Below are 18,875 nucleotides of genomic sequence, written 5' to 3'. Positions count from 1 at the left end.
TAATTTGGAGAACAGCTATATCTGATATGGTCCTAAAGGCCCCACAGGCTTTAGGGTATAAACGTTGTTTTCTGACTACCGGTGTCTGTTTTCTTGCTGTGAACTGTTATAAAGGTACCTTGTTTAAACATGAGACTAACAAGTATCCCTGTGTGATTTCTAATTGTAGGGTGCAGTGCTAAACGCTCAAATGGCATCGGGTTAGATGGGCAATAGTAACTCACGTGTTTATCCCCCACTAATCAGGTTCTTCATCAGTTGCTGCTAGTGCTCCAGCATTTACGATTGCCCTTTCCTAGAAAACAAAGTCTTGCTCTTGCGAAAAGCAAGGAACCAAGGAAAAGGAATACTGGATAAAATTAATCAAGAGCATTATTAATTTTTCAAAACGAAATATGCAAGGGCTGTGTGGGTAAGGCACGGATGGATAAGATACTAATACAAATACGGGCAAAAACTCAGTTCTGTGGCTGTAGATGTGCCCTGTCGGATTAAAGTCACAAAAGGTAAAAGCAAAGAATAGGCTCTGTACGTGGAGGTGTTACCTACATACTAAGTAGACACGACAATATTATTTTGACAAGTTTCTATAATAATTTTCAGCAGCCTACCAATACCCAGCTGCTACACAACGACTTTGTGAAACTTTTAAGCACAAATACAGATACAGCCCTACTCAAAGTGCCGAACTGCCTTCTATATGTACAGGCTGCAGAAGGAAGTGAGAGGTAAAGAATTTTGTTTGACTCATTAATAGCTGGCTGGTTTTTGTGTCTTGTAGTTAGCACTAGCCCTTCTTGATGAAGCAAAACAGAAAATTGAATTCAAAAACCACGAGTAATTATAAGCAGTATTAGGTATGAGGCTGACTGTGAATAAAACTAACAGAAAGGGCTTCTAGCCTGCCGGTCTGGTTGTCTCAGAAGAATGTGCAGTTAATATCAAACCTGCTTCAGCTTTAGTCAACACCAAAATGTGTTAAACTGTGGCAGAAAAATATAAAAAGACATTTTACCACAGCTTGTCTCTGCAGTGGGTGCTGCTTTATTTTATGCAAATACCACTGGACTGAACCAGAACACTGAGGAAGCCCTCAGCTTGTTTTTGGAAAGAAAAGAGGTGCATCTGGATGCTTCCTGGGAGGGGAGAGCGGTTAGAAGGAAGAGAAAGAAGGGGGAACTTTTAGCCATATTATACTAGTGCTGCTTCTGTTTGCTGCTGGCAACCTGGCACCCCGGGAGGGATAGCGCTAGGATTTCTTCAGGAAGATTCCTGAAGTGGAAATACAAACACTTTCTAAGTGGAAATGAAAGCACTTTTGAAAGCAACATCTTTGACCAGCACATGGAGAAGTTTTCCCACTACTGTAAATGCACTTTGTCTTGTGCTGTTAAAATGTTGATCTGGTTTTCATTCCTTTCCGTATTATTTTTAATGCTGTATGTGAAAGCGAAAAGGCTGCACGGGAAAATACATACTTTGCAAATGTTACAGAAACATAGTTCACTAATTATTCATGATAATGTGCTCTCCTTGCCACTAACCCATTAGGAGAAAAATCAAATTTATTTTAGGATTTAAAAAAATACTTTTCTTCTTCCTCCTTCTCTCCCTCCCTCACAAAGTAGAAAAACCTGACATATTCTGCTCAGGCAGGGTTGGGAAATAATTTGAATTTGGAAGAAGTCTACAAGAGTCTGGGGGGGAAAACACTGATGTGATTTAAAATGTGATTAATGCGTTGATTTCAATACAGTTACTCAGGATTTGCAGCCCTGTGATCAGATGTGTTCATTTGACACAAGATCTCAAAAACACCTACATTCTCTCATAGCTGGATTTCACCAGGCCTATTTTCTAGGTCTGTTCCTCTGCAATTTAAGCAGAGTTTACACTATATAATTTCCAGCAAGTCTGGTTGCCTTTCTCTTACTGAGGATGCCATTTTCTGATTTCCACACATAATCCTGTCTATTAAGATCAAGGATGAATTCCTGAATAAAACTTAGATCCTCACACATTTTGATTAGTCATTAAATAACCTCTTCTCGTCAATTATTCAAAGTCCCTGGTAGTGAGCTTATACTGTGAGCCCACGTATTCAGCCTAACCAGCTACATGAAGTTTTGCTAAACATGCCTCCACAATGGCTTGGTTTTTCTGTGCTCTGCCTCAGAGAAAATTGGAGTATCCTTTGTGTGGATGAAAGTGAGAGAAGATGGAAAATGACAAAAAAAAATCCTGGATTTTAATGGGTTTAACCCCCTTTCACCCATTCTCTTCCCAATGTAGCAAATAAAGAATAAAACAAAACATGCTTCCATAATAAAATTCACTTCTGCTCCCAGATCTGTCTTTAAAAAATTGGAAAATGTCCATTTTGTATCCAAGCATGTTCACTCTGATTTTTATTTTAGTGTTTTTAATGGTGTATTAAGCTTAAAACTAGACTTACTCTGTATTTGAACAGTGCAAAACCAAGCATCTGGTTTCAATTGAAATATACCCAAACCTTCTTGTTAAAAAAATCGTTCACTTTAACAAACATTCTAATAAAAATCTACTTGAAGAAGCAGGTGAAGGAATACTATTTACAGTCAGTTCTATATTTATTTTTGTGCAGTCACGGTTGACTGTTCCCCAGGTTTTTAATGACCGTGTGCACACAGTGCGTTCATTCAGCAGCCCTAACACTGCGTTATTTTCCTACGCCTGAAGTTTGTGCGTAATATTGATAGGGAATTTATACCTCCTCCTACAATTTATGGCTTGCATTTAGCATAGCAGGACTTAGGGACCGGCATTTGACACGACTTGCTCATGGCTTTGCAGGCCTTTCTGCAGAGGATCTGAGGGATATTCTGGTAAAACTTGCCCCCGCTCGCGCAGCCGGGCCTGCAGCCCCCGGTTGCCGTTAGCTATTACTTATTCTGGAGCAAAAGCGCGCAGGGTGCGCGACGGCTCTGCAGGAGTGCCAAGCGCTGCGCTGTAACGGAAAGCGGCCCGGCTGAACACAGTGTGTGGGCTAATTCAGGGCTAGGAGACAACGCGGCTCTTCCAGCTTGGTTGCCCTGGATGAGAAAGCCCCGGTCCTGCCGCTGGCGTCGAGCACCCTAATTTGGCAGCACGTTGGTCACGCGGTGTGGTTGGTGAGGTGCTTCACCCCCGCTGCAGGTGATGGAGATGGAGCCAGCGAAAGCAAGGCTCGCGTGGCTTCGACCAAGCGCACGCCTGACAACTCGCCTGAACTGCAACTCGGCAGCGCAAGAAGGGGCCGCGCTGCGGGCAGCGTCGCGGCCGTGCCGCGCAGACGGGTGACGCCGTGCGAGCGCGGGGCGCCTGGTGCGAGGCTCTGCTGCAGCCCTGCCCGCGCCGGCTGCGGCACCTCCTGCCTCTCCGAACGCGGCTCGCCTCCCCGGAGCCCAGCCCGGGCGCTTGGCTCGTGCCCCGAAAGCTCGTGCCAACAAACAGACCTGCTTCTCTCCGGGACGCGCTGCCCGAGGCGCGAGTGCGCCGCAGCGCTTGGCCAGCTCTGGAGGGATTTCCTCCGGGGCTGGGCAGGTGGTGCCGGAGTGTAAATTTGCTGAAGGATCTCAGCCCGCAAAACCGCAGAGGCACAAAACCGAGCCGCTTTCCACTTGTAGCCAAAAAAATGCTTTTGTTTCGCAGTGGGCAGCTGCAGAGGTGTTTAAAAAGCTTTGCTCCTGGAGCCTTAAGGAGCTTCAACCAAACAAAACCAAGGCAGGGACAACTGTTTGGAACAAAAACTAAGGGGATGCTTTCAAAAACCGCAAGTGCAGAAGTAGTACAGAGGCAGAAGAGCTCAGCAGGTTAAATCGTACTTTGGATCAACGCGCTCTGCTCTGTGCTAGCAGCCTTCGGAGCAGAGCGAGTGTGCCTGGAAATGCCGGGCCCCCTCTTTCCCCCTCCCGCGCGCCGCGGAGGGAAGAGTCTGCGTGATTGGGTTTCCAGCACCAAATCTGCAGGTGGCACCACGGCTGAGCAGGAGGAACAGCAGCAGCGTGAGGCCTCCTTCACCACATTTGCCAAATAGCCTAAGGCAGACACATTCAGAGGCACAAATATTTCTTTGAAAAATGGCAATGAATGTTCCCCTTTCTGGCTCCCCCGTTACACGTTGTGATAGACTAGCAATAACCCCCGGGGAAAATCCTAGCCCCTGGAACTGTGCCAGGCTCTTTGTGGGAGGTGGGATTTCACCCTTGCTTTCAAAACTGCTAAATCACTAATTCCCTGCCTTCTCTGCCTTCTCAAAATACATATTGCGGGTTATGCTCCTGTCATAAAATGGAATTGCACTTCAAAATCCCTCCCTTTCTGTGGAAAGCCTGCATGCAGAATGGCGGCCAGGGACGACCCAGCCTGAGTTTTCTTAACCCCTTCTTGTGCCAGAGACATTTGAATGCAAATTCAGCAAAGGAGTAATATACCACAAATAAAAATGCTTGGAAGAGCAGCAAAGATTTCTTTAGGTAACGAAACCATACAGTTTCTCCCATTTTCTACTTATCTTCACACTTACCTCATGAAGCAATTTATGCAGAATATGATGGGGAATTTTGAGATGAGCTTGGCCTCTGTTGCACCAGCTAACGGCATTTTGACGATGCCACGGGGTCGGGCTGCCATATCAGGTCCAATTCTGAGGATTTGTCACTCATGCTGCAAATAAGAGACGTTGTCATTAAATGTACCTATATGTTTTTATATATTTATCTTCAAAGAACAACATTTTGCTCATGCTCTCCTATTGCTGATTTTTAAAACTACATTATACATTTGAACTCGCCTGACCTACGAAGTATTAGGCCAAGTCCTCTAACATTAATTTTGGTAAAATCATAGATGATAGTTTGTAATCTTTCAGTTGCTTGTGAAACTGAGGAATTTAAACTAACACAGAAGTGTGCTGAGATGCAGGAACTACCTGGAACACACACAAAAATACATTAAAACTGACCAAACTTTCTTCTTCTCCCTGGCCTCAGTTGGACTACTTGGGCCGCAAGATCAAGTGCCTGTGATAGTTTCTCATATTCTTGAAAACATATATGCAGGATTTTCTATTAAGTGAGCAATGAGCGTTATTCTATAGCTTTTGGGAGGACTTGTAAGGTGTAAATGGCAGCTAGGACCGCTAACTCAGTGTCAATCAGTTCGATCATATTATTGGCAGCTTACAAAATCTTCCCTTTGTCCTACTCCCTTCATCAGCATTATTTCCCCCTCCTTTATTCTAAAAGGCATCAAATTTAGTCTTAATAATACACTGTCAAGAACATGAGCCTGCTTCTGGAAAAGGTGCCTGGACATTTGCTGCTGTTGCTTCTGCTACAGTGACAAAAAAGGATCAGGAGTTCAAAGCTGCTTCAGCATAAATGGAGACAAGCAATTATTTTAGTAACTAAGATAGTCAGAAATAGAGATTGAGGACTGCATTTTCTAAAAATGTCTTCTCTACTCTTGCTGAAAATGATGAGAATTTTACCTGTGCCTTCAATGGGACAGAGTCAAAGACGAATCTTGGAACTATTTTGTTCTATATTGTAGCTGGCTTACTTACACTTGGCTTACTTGCAAATTACTTGCAGAGGGTAGCCTTTTATTTTTTGGTATGTGAGTCATCTGGGAATCAACATAATGAATAATACAGGAATCACTACTTGTTTCTGGAAACTTAAATTTTCAGAAATCTTAGGCATTTCCAGATATGAGTAGTTATTGTTCACTGTGGTAATTCCAGATGATTTACAAATCAGAATTTGTTATTGTTAATCAGATGAATTGTGGCCTATACAATGCTTTCGGGCAGTTCTCTTTGACCATTAGCTATTTGGAACTAATTACTAATATGTGATGCTTAGCCTTATGACAAAGCTGTTGGATGAGAAAAATCATCATGGCAAAAATACTTCTGGTTCAGATTTTCAGCTGAATTTCATATCTGCTGGGACGTACAAAAGTGTTGGCATTTCCAAATGTTTTCAGCAAATGTTATCAAACATTTTCAAACTATTAGCTATACAATTTAAGAACAACTAAGTGTGTAAAACACATTTTCTTAACTAATGCAAATAAAACACTTTTTTTGCCTTACTTGTGCAACTGTAATGATTAAAAAAAGACTAAATCAAAGCTAATTTGGAGACTAGACTATATGCTCTAAAGCACTTCTATTCTATTGTTCTCCTACTACCTAAAAATTTCATTTTCATCTCTTCATCAAATAGAGAAATCTGGAACTATTACTGTATCTACACTTAACTATTGTGAAACCCCACCCGTGACTAACACAGTAATGTAAGGGATCCCCTCCAGGGATCATAAATTTACCAAGCTACTTAACTGGTTACCAAACATTTTTTTGTCAAGATGTTACTGTGATAAATATGTTGGAAGCAGAATGTACTAGTGAATGAAAATGTGTCTCATCTCCCCTGGAATAGCACAAAATGTTCTTCTCTTTCAAAATATTCCCTACATCTATTAGAAGCATAAGGGTTTGTTGGTGAAGTATGATCATATGAAGAAGAGAAGCTTATCCCACTTCTTGTAGCTAATTTATAGCAGTTAATAAGCAGAATATGGTGATATTTTGAGTATGGATACCAGTGCTGATGCAAGCAAATGGCTTATATCTCTTAGATGTCTCCTAGAGGCATCAAGACTGTAGCAGACCTCAGTCGTTCCCCAGATTCATATATCTGGGCACTACCATCAGCACCAGCAGCTCTGAGATCTGTGACAGACTGCGCAAGCACAGGAAACGCATTTCCAGTCCTACCTCCTCTCCTTGCTTGGATCCGATGTTGACAGGAGACTCCCGCTGCCAAGTCTGAGCACCTGGGTGCTGAAGGCGACTCTCTGGGCAGAGCTGGTTCACAGCAGCCTTTGCTGGGGGTTGACAGCAGGCTTTTCTGCATCTGCAGCAACCAGACCTTTTCCGAGCTGCCAGCATGTTTCCGTGGCACTGTAACAAATCCGAAGCAAGAGCTGCTCAGTACTCATCACCTGTAAATCAGCCATGGCCCGTGAAACCCAGCGAGAGACAGCCGGACTCCTGACAACGTGGGCAGCGGGGAGAAGAGCGACAGGCGGCAACGCGAGGCAATCGCCCTGCACCGCGACCTCCTGGCTGGGCACGGGTGCCCCCAGCCTCCCTGCGAGGGATGCGGCCGTCCCTCTACGCGGGCACCCTGGTGAGGCCGCGATGGGCTGAGGTTGTGCCGTCGGGGACATCCTGATTTCAGCGTGCTCCGGCAGCAGTTTGGGCAGCATGCCATTTTGAGAGGAACACGTAGTAGTGTTTGGGCACACAGAGAGCAGCAGTAGTACTTTTACTGAAGGAACCTATGGGAATTCTGATTTTGGCAAAAGGATGTGCAGTGCCTATCAAAACTATTAGAAATGTTTAAAGTTAAATCTTGGCCATGAGGACGCCGAAGAGAAAACTATGGAAACTATGAAAAGATCAGTATTTTGTCTGTGCAGCTTGCCACGTGAGAAGACCCTTTCCGATATGTTTCAGTGGCTCCCAGACTGACATGGACAGGACTCAGGACACATTCCCAAGCCCACAGAGCTCTTCTAAAGCTGTCATCACTACTTCCTATTTGTCTGTCTATTTATATATTTGATGTGCCTCATTAAAATAACGCTGATCCCCACATGCAGTGAGATGATGGAGAGCGTTATGACATGATAATTCCTGTGGATCCATAAAGAGAAAAAAATGGACCTGCTTTCCCATCTGCGCTCTTGGACAAACTAAGGCCTAAGGCCTCGTTCCTGTCTGTATTTAACTTTGTTCATATACACAGTCCCACTAAACTCGGCAGGGCTACCTGTGTTCAGAAAGTGAAGCATATGCTAAGTCCTCACAAGACAAGGGCTTAAGGAAGTGGATGTTTTCTATATGTTCATCCTCACCAGCTGGTCAGCCAGGTGAGCCAGAAAGTTTGAAATGCCATGGGTGATCTCCTGAGAGGCAGTCTGGAAGATGTGTTGAACTTATGTCCCTTCTAGACATCTCAGCCTTTTCTCCCTTTCCTGCCAATGCCTTTATACGTCCGAAGCTGTACCGAAGAGTTCAAGGGTAACCCACAAAATGATCATAGCTATTTTATCACCACATCAAATGTAATGCTAGAAGATGACCATATCAGAACAAAATGTAAACAAGTATAAGGCAGAAAAACATGTGGAAATAGCATTTTCTCACAATGATTATGAAGACAATCAAAAAAGCAGAGCTTCAAAGATAAAAGACAAGTGCAGACAGAGATGCTTACAAATTAGTAAAAATCAAAGAGAATATATGTCAGGAAAGTGTATTTTTTCATTCACGTAACGGTAAGAGTTAACTAAACATTTTCTTCCAGGGAAATACCGGTGAAAAAGATGAACAGTCTAATTATTGAACAACTTTGAGGCTTACAGCTATTTAACATGATTAAAACATTACCTTTCAGTAACAGAATCTACTAAGAAACCAATATCTAGGGTTGCTGCTACTTGCATTACTCAGAAGTGAAAAAACCCTGTGTCAGGACTCTGCCGAAAGCTCTGTTGGATCCCAAGGCACACTTGGATACAAGCTTGGATGCTCCCATGCTGGCACAGGTCAGAAATACCAAGGCTTTGTACAACTGTTTGCTTGATTTGTTCTTACTGTACTTGGGCCAGCTTTTTTATGAAGCGTAGAAGTCCTTTCAAACATGCAGTGTCAAAAGCATATTTGAATAGGAAAAATAATACCTCTCTTCCTTCTGTCCCAATTTCTCCTCATTGCTACTGTGTCAGATGCAAGGCAGTGCTCGCACTCAGCTAAGTAGCATATACACGGCCTCTGTTCAGCGCTCAGCGAGGTGGGGGAGAGAGGCAGCCTTGGCAAGCTACCTCATTGCAGGGCTTTCTAGCACTTCTTCTGCTTTTAAATCCAGTTCTAAAACAGTGTCTTTGATCAGACTGAGTGCAACTCTGGAAACATAATATACTCTGGAGTCATCTTTCATCTTGTCATCAATACCTAGCCTAGTCTGGTGTGCAACTTGGGATGTTCATCACAGAAATTTGGTTTGCCCTGAGTGCGTATGAGGCTGGTTAATTCCTTAAGAGGCATCTCCAGGATGCCCAGGGGAAGCCCTAGTCCTGCTACAGCACTGGAAGTAGGAATTTATAGGTTTGGGGGCTTTAAAACCGTTTTATAAGTAGTCACTGACGTTCTCTCTCTTTCAACTCATCCCCTTATAGAATACAGATATCAGTACATATGTTTTACCTTATTGGATTTTGCAAGGATTAGTTAGCCGGATTTTTTTATGTGTACTTTGACTTTTGTGGACCATATGTGGCAGTGGGATAATGGCAGCATAATTCCTTGTAACCCTGGGAGATCTGTGACTTCTGCCCCCAGGGCGTGTATGGATGTGCGCTGTGTATTGCAGCACACACAGACACAGCTGCTCTGTGCCATGCACCACTTAGAGACATGGCAGTAGTTGTACAGCTGAAATATTTTCTTATCCTTTCCATTAAGCTTAAAACAGAAAAGAAAATAGGGCTTACTTCCTGCCATTACTATGAAATATTTAAACCAGACACATCTCCTAAATTTAAAATCAACTTTCTCCAACTGTTTGAATGCAGTCCCTTTTATTTTGCTAAAATATCTGAGGCTGAGCAAATGTTCAGACAGCACTTGCTACTAATCCATTCCTTGAACCACTTCTTAGGCATGCACACAGCTAGAAATGCTCTGCAGCAGAGTCTCTTCTTTTGCAGCAAAAAAAAGGGAAAGAAAAGAAAAAAGTGGTACCATGCTTAGCACAGTTTGGAAGCTGGCGACCGAAGGGCCTGTGTGGCTCAGCAGGTAGCTGTCCCAGGCCTCCATTTCACCCAAGTTTTGTATTTTAACCACAGCCTTTTATTCGCACTAGCCAAGCCCAAGGGCTGGCCTCCCGTGCCCCATGCCAGGGGCTGGCAGTGCCGCCTGCGCCTGTCCGGATCCAGCGTTCCCGCTCGGCGGCGGCTGGGGCCGGCGCAGCTGGGAGCCTTCAGCAGCCCGGTTTGCAGGGGCCCCTCGAGCAGCTGCTCCTTGTCCCTTCCAGGAGAGGGGCAACAGGCCAGATCTAGCCTGTGGTCAAGGCAGCTGGTTGGACCATGCTGACCTAAGCCTCAAATGCCGTCACAGCCTAGAGCCAGCTCTTTAGCAGCTACATCCTGCTCTAAAATAGCAGGAGCATGGATAATCGTTGCAGATGCAAAGCAAGCAGTCCAGCGCGCTGCTTCTATCAGAGCACTGCGCAAAGCCACCGTGCCTCTCATAGCCCTCTAAATACTGTCAGATAGAGAGATATTGTGACCCACACGTTGCTCGAGCTGTTGTACACCACTGTGAGCTGGCCGACCCGAACCTACGGCTGCAGACACGCGGCCCCTGCTGCACGGCCACAGGCTTTGTGCTAATGCTGGTTTCTGCTGCTTTCACCTCCCCACCTGCAGCGGCCGACTGCTGCTGTTAGAGCGATGCAGGACTACCGCACCTGAGGCCTCACCGGTGTCTCCCCAAAAGCCTCCCACAGGAGCAGCTCGCTATGCGACACACGGAGCCTTGCTGCCAGTGCAGCTTTTCCACTTACCTGCCTGCTCTGTGCAGCAGTACAGAGGACTGTGGGTGAGTCCTGGACCTGTCGGCTGGCTGGCTGCAAGGGCGTCCGCGGGCCTGGGCTGCCCCGGGGAGGAGCATCAGCTGCTGGGGTGGCCCGGGGGCTCCCCAGCTAGTTGTCCGTGTAGGCGAGACAACGGAGCCGCCTTCACAGCAAAGCACTCAGCGCTGTATTAGAGGAGCTCCCCGGGTGGGGAGCATATGCTAACCGCTCGCTATCTGTGTGCTTCAGCGTGTTGCTTAGCATCCTGGGTGGAGAGCCTGGCAGTCCCAGCAGCTCCCCCAAGCAGTTCTCTCTGCAGAATTGGCCAAACCCTACACAGAGAATTTTATATATTCAATCAAAACTGTTCTGGCAGATGCAGCAATGCTCACATAGTCTTTTGTACATAGCTAAAATAGGTAGGAGGTGCTTTGTTCATAGCATAAGCTAGTCAGTAGGAACAGATCATGCATATGCTAGGGTGGTCAAGTAGGACCACAGCCCAGCTGGATATAAAAACTCAGCAGTGCAGCAGTCCAGGGAGTCTCACCTGATCCAGCTGAAGGTGCAGTTGCAAGGACCTTGCAGTGGAGATTCCCATCGCCCCCAGACAGGGACTGACCATCCCATCTGAGAGGTTCATTTCCCCAGGTGAGTACCACCCTATGGAAAAGATGAGGGTTTGTCATTCCTGACCAATGCTTTTTCCACAGGTCTCTGTGCAACAGGCAAAACATAGGGCTGTAGAAAAGCTGGACTTTCAGAACTGAGACTTCAACATCAAAACGCAGTCCTGAAAGCCCATTCTCTCACCTGTGCCCCATGTCACCTGGGATTTAGTTCAGAAGGCCTTTTCAGTGTGAATCCTATGTCAGCATTCATGTAAATAAGGCTTACTGCTAACGGCCACTGCAAAATAAGCTACATGATAATCTACACAGGGCCTTCTTCTTTCATCCCTCCCCTCTGCACTTATCCAAGAGAAAAACACAGCAGCTTCCAGTCAAGAGGGGATGTGATTTAGTGCCTTCACAATCTTACATTTTCTCCTCTGAACTGCTTGGTCCTTTTCCCCTGCACGGCAATGAACATGCGGCACACACATGTTGCCCCAGAGTGGAAATCCACCTGTTTACCTTCCTTAAATCATTATTTTGTAATTCTCATTAATAATATCTGTTCTAGGACAGTCAAGCATATGACTCTAGAAAAATACAGGACCTCAGTTTTATGGATCTCAGCTGCATAGTGCACATCAGCAATACGATTCTTCCAGGATATGAGCTAACAACCACCATGCTGTACTACTCTTGCTGTATTTCTCTCCAGCACTTGCTTTTCCTAGGCAGCAGTGGGAAACTATCTTGAATTGCTCATATATTTGTGTAAATCTGGAGAATTTCTCTGTGACCCTGTGTGCTGCCAGAAATGCAACACAGTATTTCATTTTGAAATGACAGGCACAGTGGCAAGAATCTAGCTATTTCTGGGAACTGGGAGGCATCTGGGAAAAAACACATAGGCTTAAAGAAAAAAATACTGCTGCCAGAGTGCAGCTAGATGTGCCCTTCTACCTAACTGCCTGCTGAAGGTACAAATCCTAGTACTCAGGAGAGCTATGAAAATGATAACCTTGGAGCCTGAAAGCCATTAGTTGATAACTGAGAGATGAATCAGCCTCCATGCAGGGGAAATCCCTGGGATTACCGCCGTCTTTGCCAGCAGCCGTGGTGTACCAGGCTGCCATACACTGGCACAGCTTCGAGACTTGTGCTGCCTTGGGTATTGACAGTAGCTACCTGTGGCCACATCTCAGATCAAGATAAATGTTCAAATATTTACCTAGCCTCACAGATGATTTTGCAGATTGCAGTGGCTTGTATACTGTGAAACAAACATTTATCAAGCCGGCTTTACAGCAGGTGCATCACCTACCACAGCTATGCGTATATTAATACTGCTAGGAATGCCTTTTCAAACCTACAGCAAGGTTTGTCCCAGTATGGAGCAGGAAAAAAAAAAAAAGTAAGACTCACCTGGCCTGAAATCAGCTAAAGTGGAAACGTTCTTTGGGGATGATAACAGGGGCAAGGTTAAGCACTTTGGCTTGTATCTGTCTGGTTTTTAAATCACAGCCACTGTGGAAGACAAAATCTGAACAGTTTGTACCACAGAGGCACTGAAAGACCAGGGGAACTGCAGCCTACGTGGAGATGGAGACGTCCTTTATCGCCAGCTGTTATCAGTGACCCGGGAGCACCGCGGGGCGATAAAAGCTCAGGCAGCCTCTGCAGAGAGCGCACAGTGAGCAACCAGGCAGAGGAAAATCAAGCCTGACACATTTGTAACCATTTATAGCAGGGTTCTGAGTAATCCAAAAGAAAATTCCCACAAAAATTATTGGGCCAGAAACATGCCATTTAAAACCTGAAACCTCCAAAACCTTTTCAGTCAAAACCCCAGGGCTTTTGGCTTTGAAGCTCTTTGAAACAAAATGACAGAGAGGAACAAGGCAATTGTTAACAGCGGCTCTAAGCATTAACATTTGAAAAGCATCTCTCACTGCGCTTTAAACAGGCTCTCAGAAAGGTCTGAGAGCAATTCCAAAAACTGGCACACTTGCTTCTTCCAATACACTGCTAAGGAAGCCCAACAGGATTATTTCTCCAGTATATTTCACTTACATATATGGATCACTAGCAATTAGGAATACAATAGCTTAAGAGGTCTTCATTTCAGCATAATCCTGTACATTTAAATAATGAGACTGATTCTCAGCAAAGAATTTGGTGGTTTCAGAAAGAATAGTGTCTGGGAAACCTGTAAATATAACTCATTAGGATTTATTTCTGTTAGGAGCTGGCAACTTCTGCTGTAGCTATCTTTTCCACAGAGCTTCTGATACTGCAATCATCTATTGACCGGGTGCGGAGTCCCCTCTCGTCTCTGATTTTGCATTGGCATAACCACAGCCTTACCGTTACCCAGCATGAAAAAGAGCTGGAGTCCAGACCGCTTGGAGTCCTACATACACTAAGTGCTGTGTACATGAAATGTGAAAAAAACAGAAAAAATATAGGTTAGCAACCATCTCCTTAATGCTGTTTCTTTCTTACTTTTCACTGATGAGCTCTGCTTGCGACTAAGACCCTGTAGCAATAAGCTCTGGACAAACAGGACAAAAAATGAAAGTCTCTGCCCAGAAAAATGTGTATATGAAATGATTTGTTACAAAACAGTTCTTTTTTAGACAGACTTCAGAAAATTTTAATTCTTTTTCTCAACCTGGGAAATGAAGGACTTTTATTTGTTTCTCCAGTGGATGAGAAACTTTCTGCTTCTTTTTCATTTCATAAGTATTTTTTCTTTTAGGAAACTACTGCTCTATCTTGTTTAACAGTTTAGTCCAAAGTATACTTCCTTTAATGATTTTCTCACATTTCTCGCCTCTGACCAATGCTTTGAATTATAGTACTGTGGCTTGATGCTCATGTGACCAAGGAATAAAGCTTTAGAGTTCTGGCTGCAAAATATAATTCATTATAGCCTCACAAGTTTACTTGAACAGTAACGTTTCCCTCTAACAGTCTAGTCTCATTTATTTCTTGCAGTTACTATCAAGCCTGTATTTGTCCAACTGCAGTTAGCCTCTAACAGTTTCACACCTCCAGTGCTCCTGGGATAAGAAGCAGGGATAAACTGAAGGAATAAAAACTAGATTATCTGCCTTTAATCTTCATATCAGGAAAAAAAAAAAAAAACCTCTAGACAACAGAATCCTGGGTTTAAAGCATGAACTAGGAAGGAGAGTTCGCCATTAGACATCAAGCACAAAAACCAGTTAAAGATACCGAGTTGGGATCCCATCCTTCTCACAGCGATGAGAAATGCTCTTGTCCAGCTTTCCCAGCGTGTCTCTGACTCAGCTGTGGCAGCTTGGCTAGTTCGGGATTGCAAAACATTTTCTCTTTAAAGGTCAGCTGTTCAAGGGGCACGAACTCCATTTGCCCTGAAATTTGGCATGCACTGTTCGGTATGCCCAGGCTTGTCTTCCAAATTCCAGACTTCTGGCCAAAGGAGTCTTCAAAGCTGTATATCCCCCAACCCCTTATTTTTTCCTAAGATTCACAAATTATGCCGATTTCAGAGTGTGCAGATCTAGCGATCCGATGAGGCCCCAAATCGCAATGCCACCTCCTGCAGAGCGCTCACTCGCTGGGCAGAGTAGCACCGCTGAACCTGGTATTCACAAGAGGGCTTTGTAGCTCAGAACTCAGAATTCTCGGCTCAAAACTAGCATTACATGTTATAGCTGTGGACACAGTCATCAAAAAACTTGCCAGGCTATCAATTTACCCCTTAACCTGGATATGTGCCATCTTTATACTGCATCACATTGAATAAAATTGAGTTCAAGGAAACACCTTTACACAGAAAATTCTCCTCTTGGTGCAAATGTTTTGCTTTGCATTGTGCAGATGTACAGTACATCAACAAGATAATCCTGCTATTGCTACTTTGTACTGATTGCCTTATTTTGCAGGAAATATTTGCTCTATTTGCATCTGTTTATGGAGAGAGAACAAGCATTTCAAGGGAAAGAGAAAAAAGAACAGCAAACTGGGAAAATGCTTTCTCTGTCAGCACTACAATACTAATAGCACTTGCTGTTTCACTCAGTAATAAATAACAAGCCTTTCCTTCTTAAAAGTAAAGAAGCAAGCACACACCCTTAGCCAAAAACATCCCAAGTGGAAAGGCCAAGTTTCCATAAGTGCAAGACTACATTAATTATTTGTCTAAGCAGTCCCCAGCATTTCCAGAAAGCAACAGATCTGCTGAAGAGCTGCTACTGCTACATTTGAAAACGTTCTTTCAGTGCTCTGCAAAGTCGATAAGCAAAACCGCCGGAGCTCCCGAGCAGGTTTCCCGCTGGTGCTGCGCAGCGCGCAAGGGCAGAGGCTGCCCCGCGTGCCTGTCCCCAGGCTGGAGGCAGTCAGCTCCCTTCCCGTTTCCTCTTGAATACAAGAATCTCTGGTTGCACTACTCGGTGGAAAAAAGCTTGATTAATTCTTCCTAATTCATAGCTGCAAAATATTAGTATTCAAGCCTCATTTGGCTTAATGTTTTTTTAATTCCCTATGTAGTTGCAGAACTTCTGTCTAGCAAACTTGCTCATCTTGCCTCGCTCTTTCCTTCGGAAAGTCTGACATGTGAAGCAGCTCTGTAAAAAGTTAAAAGGCTGTATCGAATGTACTCACAACAAATTTTTTTATATTTGTGTTTACCATCTGTTGCTAATGGTAGAATTTCAGGAGTCTGTAAATGATCTCTTTCTTTACTGATCTGGCCCATCATTCAGCACGTCGTTTACCTGAGTGTTTAACTCCAAGGAAGTGCTCTAAGTTAAGTACAAGCTTCTTTATATTATCAAATCAAGACCTATGAAGTTGCCATTAATTTTGATGGTGTTTTTGTGTCCTGCAAAAACATGTATCAATTTTTCTTTTGCAAAATAAGAACAAACCTTTTAATTACTGAATTTTCTACAAGAGTATATTGAAAATTATGATATGAAAGTAATGCCTGCTTTTGCAACCACATCTGAGGTATGATTATGCTCCTAACCTTTTTTCTGTTGTTTAGACAGAGTACGAGATCGGCTATGGTTTGCCTCAGTCAGAAGGTACTGATTCTGTCTTCAGATTGGAGCAATTAACCAGCATAAATGGCTTCTTCTGGAGCTAATTAAGTTTAATCACAGGGTCTAACCTAAACTGCACTCACTGTATTTTTAACATTCCATGGCATCATGTATTTTTAACATTCCATGGCTAAGCTTCCTGCTTTGAGAAAAGTCAGACAGAAAGAAAATATTATCTTGAAGATGGTGAAGTTTTTAACATAGATTAGCAATTTTGTGGCAGCCCTTCATGTCGTGAAAACATTTCCAGTGTTACATTAGCCTTAGGCAGATCTGATCTGAGAAAGGTTTCCACATTATAACAACCTACTAGCAGCTGACTGCATTTTGTAAAATGATCATGCTGATCACTACATACTACTAATAACTCAAGTTGGAGTGGCACTACCATTTTCATCTTTGCCTTCACCATACATGAAAATGACAGTGGAGAGGAGTGGAGGAGAAATAAAGCAGAGGCCATGTACTAAAATCAAGATATTTTGATGCTGTCATTAAAAAAAAAAAAGAATAAAAAAGAATGTAGTCTAGTTCCAGGCCTTCATGTGTGTGCCTGACTTGAATGTAGATCTGCCTAAATACTTATTTTCAGGAGGACACTTATCACCCTGCAAGCCACCCAAAGGCAAGTTAAAAAAAATGGGAAAATCACATCATTATCTTTTCCACTTACACCATTTTTGCAGCTGCTCCCCTACACACATCACTGTGCATAGAGGCTACGCTGCCGAGCCTCTTCCTCCTCCTCTAAAACACGGCTGTGATTAATCCTGTGCCTTTAGAGAGCCGTAGCCGAAAGCCTGGGGACACGGGATGGAGCGACAGGGGAAGCTGCTCGGAGGCATCGCGCGGGCCGTGCTCGATGTGAAGACCCTGAGTAGCCACTCTGACCTGTCACTGCGGCACGTGCCACAGCGACAGGCTTGGATAGAGCTGCCAGACCCTCCAGAGAAAATAAGGTGTTAATTTAACTAGTGCAGCTTTTCTTGTTTTTTTTCTTGTTTGCTCTTTTTTTTTTTTTTAACGAGTTCTACAATAGATAAAGGTCAGATATTTCCCCGGATTACAGCCACGTGCATCGGTTTCTCTCCACACCTCTAAGCAGCTGGCTTCCTAACTTGTTCCAAGGATGGCAGCCTTGCACCCACAAAGCTGTGTGCCAGCTTACTGGGACAGAGACCGTCCCTAGTGCTGTGTTTGTGCCTCGCACAATAAGCTTGTGGACGTGGCTGAGTCTCCTGGATGTACCTGTAACTAAAATAAATAATAATAGTTAAAACCACCTTGTGCTGTGCTTGCCACAGAGTAACTCAGCCAGGAATGCAAACACAAATAGGAACACGGGAACAGAACTGGCCAAAAGCACCCGATAAAAGCTGGTTAGCTGAGGCCAAAATGCTTTCTTTGGAGTGTCTCGGTTTCAGCGAGTTTTCACCGAAACCAAGGTAGGGTTTGGTGGATCCCTGGAAGATCTGTTCCCCAGTGTTAGGGCAACTAATTCCCAGTTGTTGTCTGGGAGATCTGGGTATTATGATTGACTATTACTTATTTGCAACAAAATGCAAAAGAACGAGTATTCCAGTGAGCAGCTGGAAGAGCTGCTTTGCTAGAAAAGATTTAGATTTGGTTTGATTTGAAGCAGGCTAAACCACGGAAAATATAATTTCCTGCAAGCTTGCAGGGCTTCTCAGAAGCTCTGGAAGGGAGTTTCCAATCACTGAGGCTGGCTCGTTGCTACCAGAGTTGCCAAGGCATATAATCCTTCTTTATAATCTGATTACACACCTTCCTTCGCAGGCTGTGAGAGACAGACACTTCAAATTATCTCATGAACAATTTTACATGAAATCAGATTTAATTAAATCATCACTCACAGTAAGATACCATCCAGGTCTATTAAAAGACGACTCCTCAAAGGTAACCTGTTTTTTTTTGTCCGTTCCCAGAGCTATTGCTTAAAGCACACTCACATGCTGGCTCCGCTCCCACTGCCAAGTCTTATCCTTGGTCTGGGGCCAGCTCAAGGCCTGGGCACCAATTACGAGTCTATTTCTAAGGACAAAATGCCATTTAAGTGGTGCCTAACATTGCGCTGGGCTGCATACACTGAATTTCTTACTAAGAATCCAACGTTCATAGAAATAAGTTGTTTCTTGAATATCAGATTATACTCACACATAACATGGTGCCTGTGAATGGTGAAAGTCTTTAGATTAGAGGCACTGATATCATTAGTTTTCACCATGTTAGGATTAGAGCTGAACTAAATCCACATGCTTTTCAGTTATTTCTGTTTTCCATTTCTAATATTTCTAACCTGAGGAAAATTTAGGGCTTGCTTAGGGCTTTTGTGATATTCCATAAAATCTATGGAAAATTCTGCTTATGAAATACAGATGGTTTAAATTTCTGACTTGGCTTTTTTGTTAGTTTTCTTTATACAGTTAGGGTAAAACAATTTAAATAAAAGCATTTAGAAAAAATGTTATCTTACAAATCTA

Source organism: Dromaius novaehollandiae, chromosome 5 (genome assembly GCF_036370855.1).
Source record: "Dromaius novaehollandiae isolate bDroNov1 chromosome 5, bDroNov1.hap1, whole genome shotgun sequence".
In the NCBI taxonomy this organism is placed as follows: Eukaryota; Metazoa; Chordata; class Aves; order Casuariiformes; family Dromaiidae; genus Dromaius; species Dromaius novaehollandiae.
The sequence above is the reverse complement of the archived record's forward strand: the minus strand, read 5'-3'. Positions refer to the sequence as shown.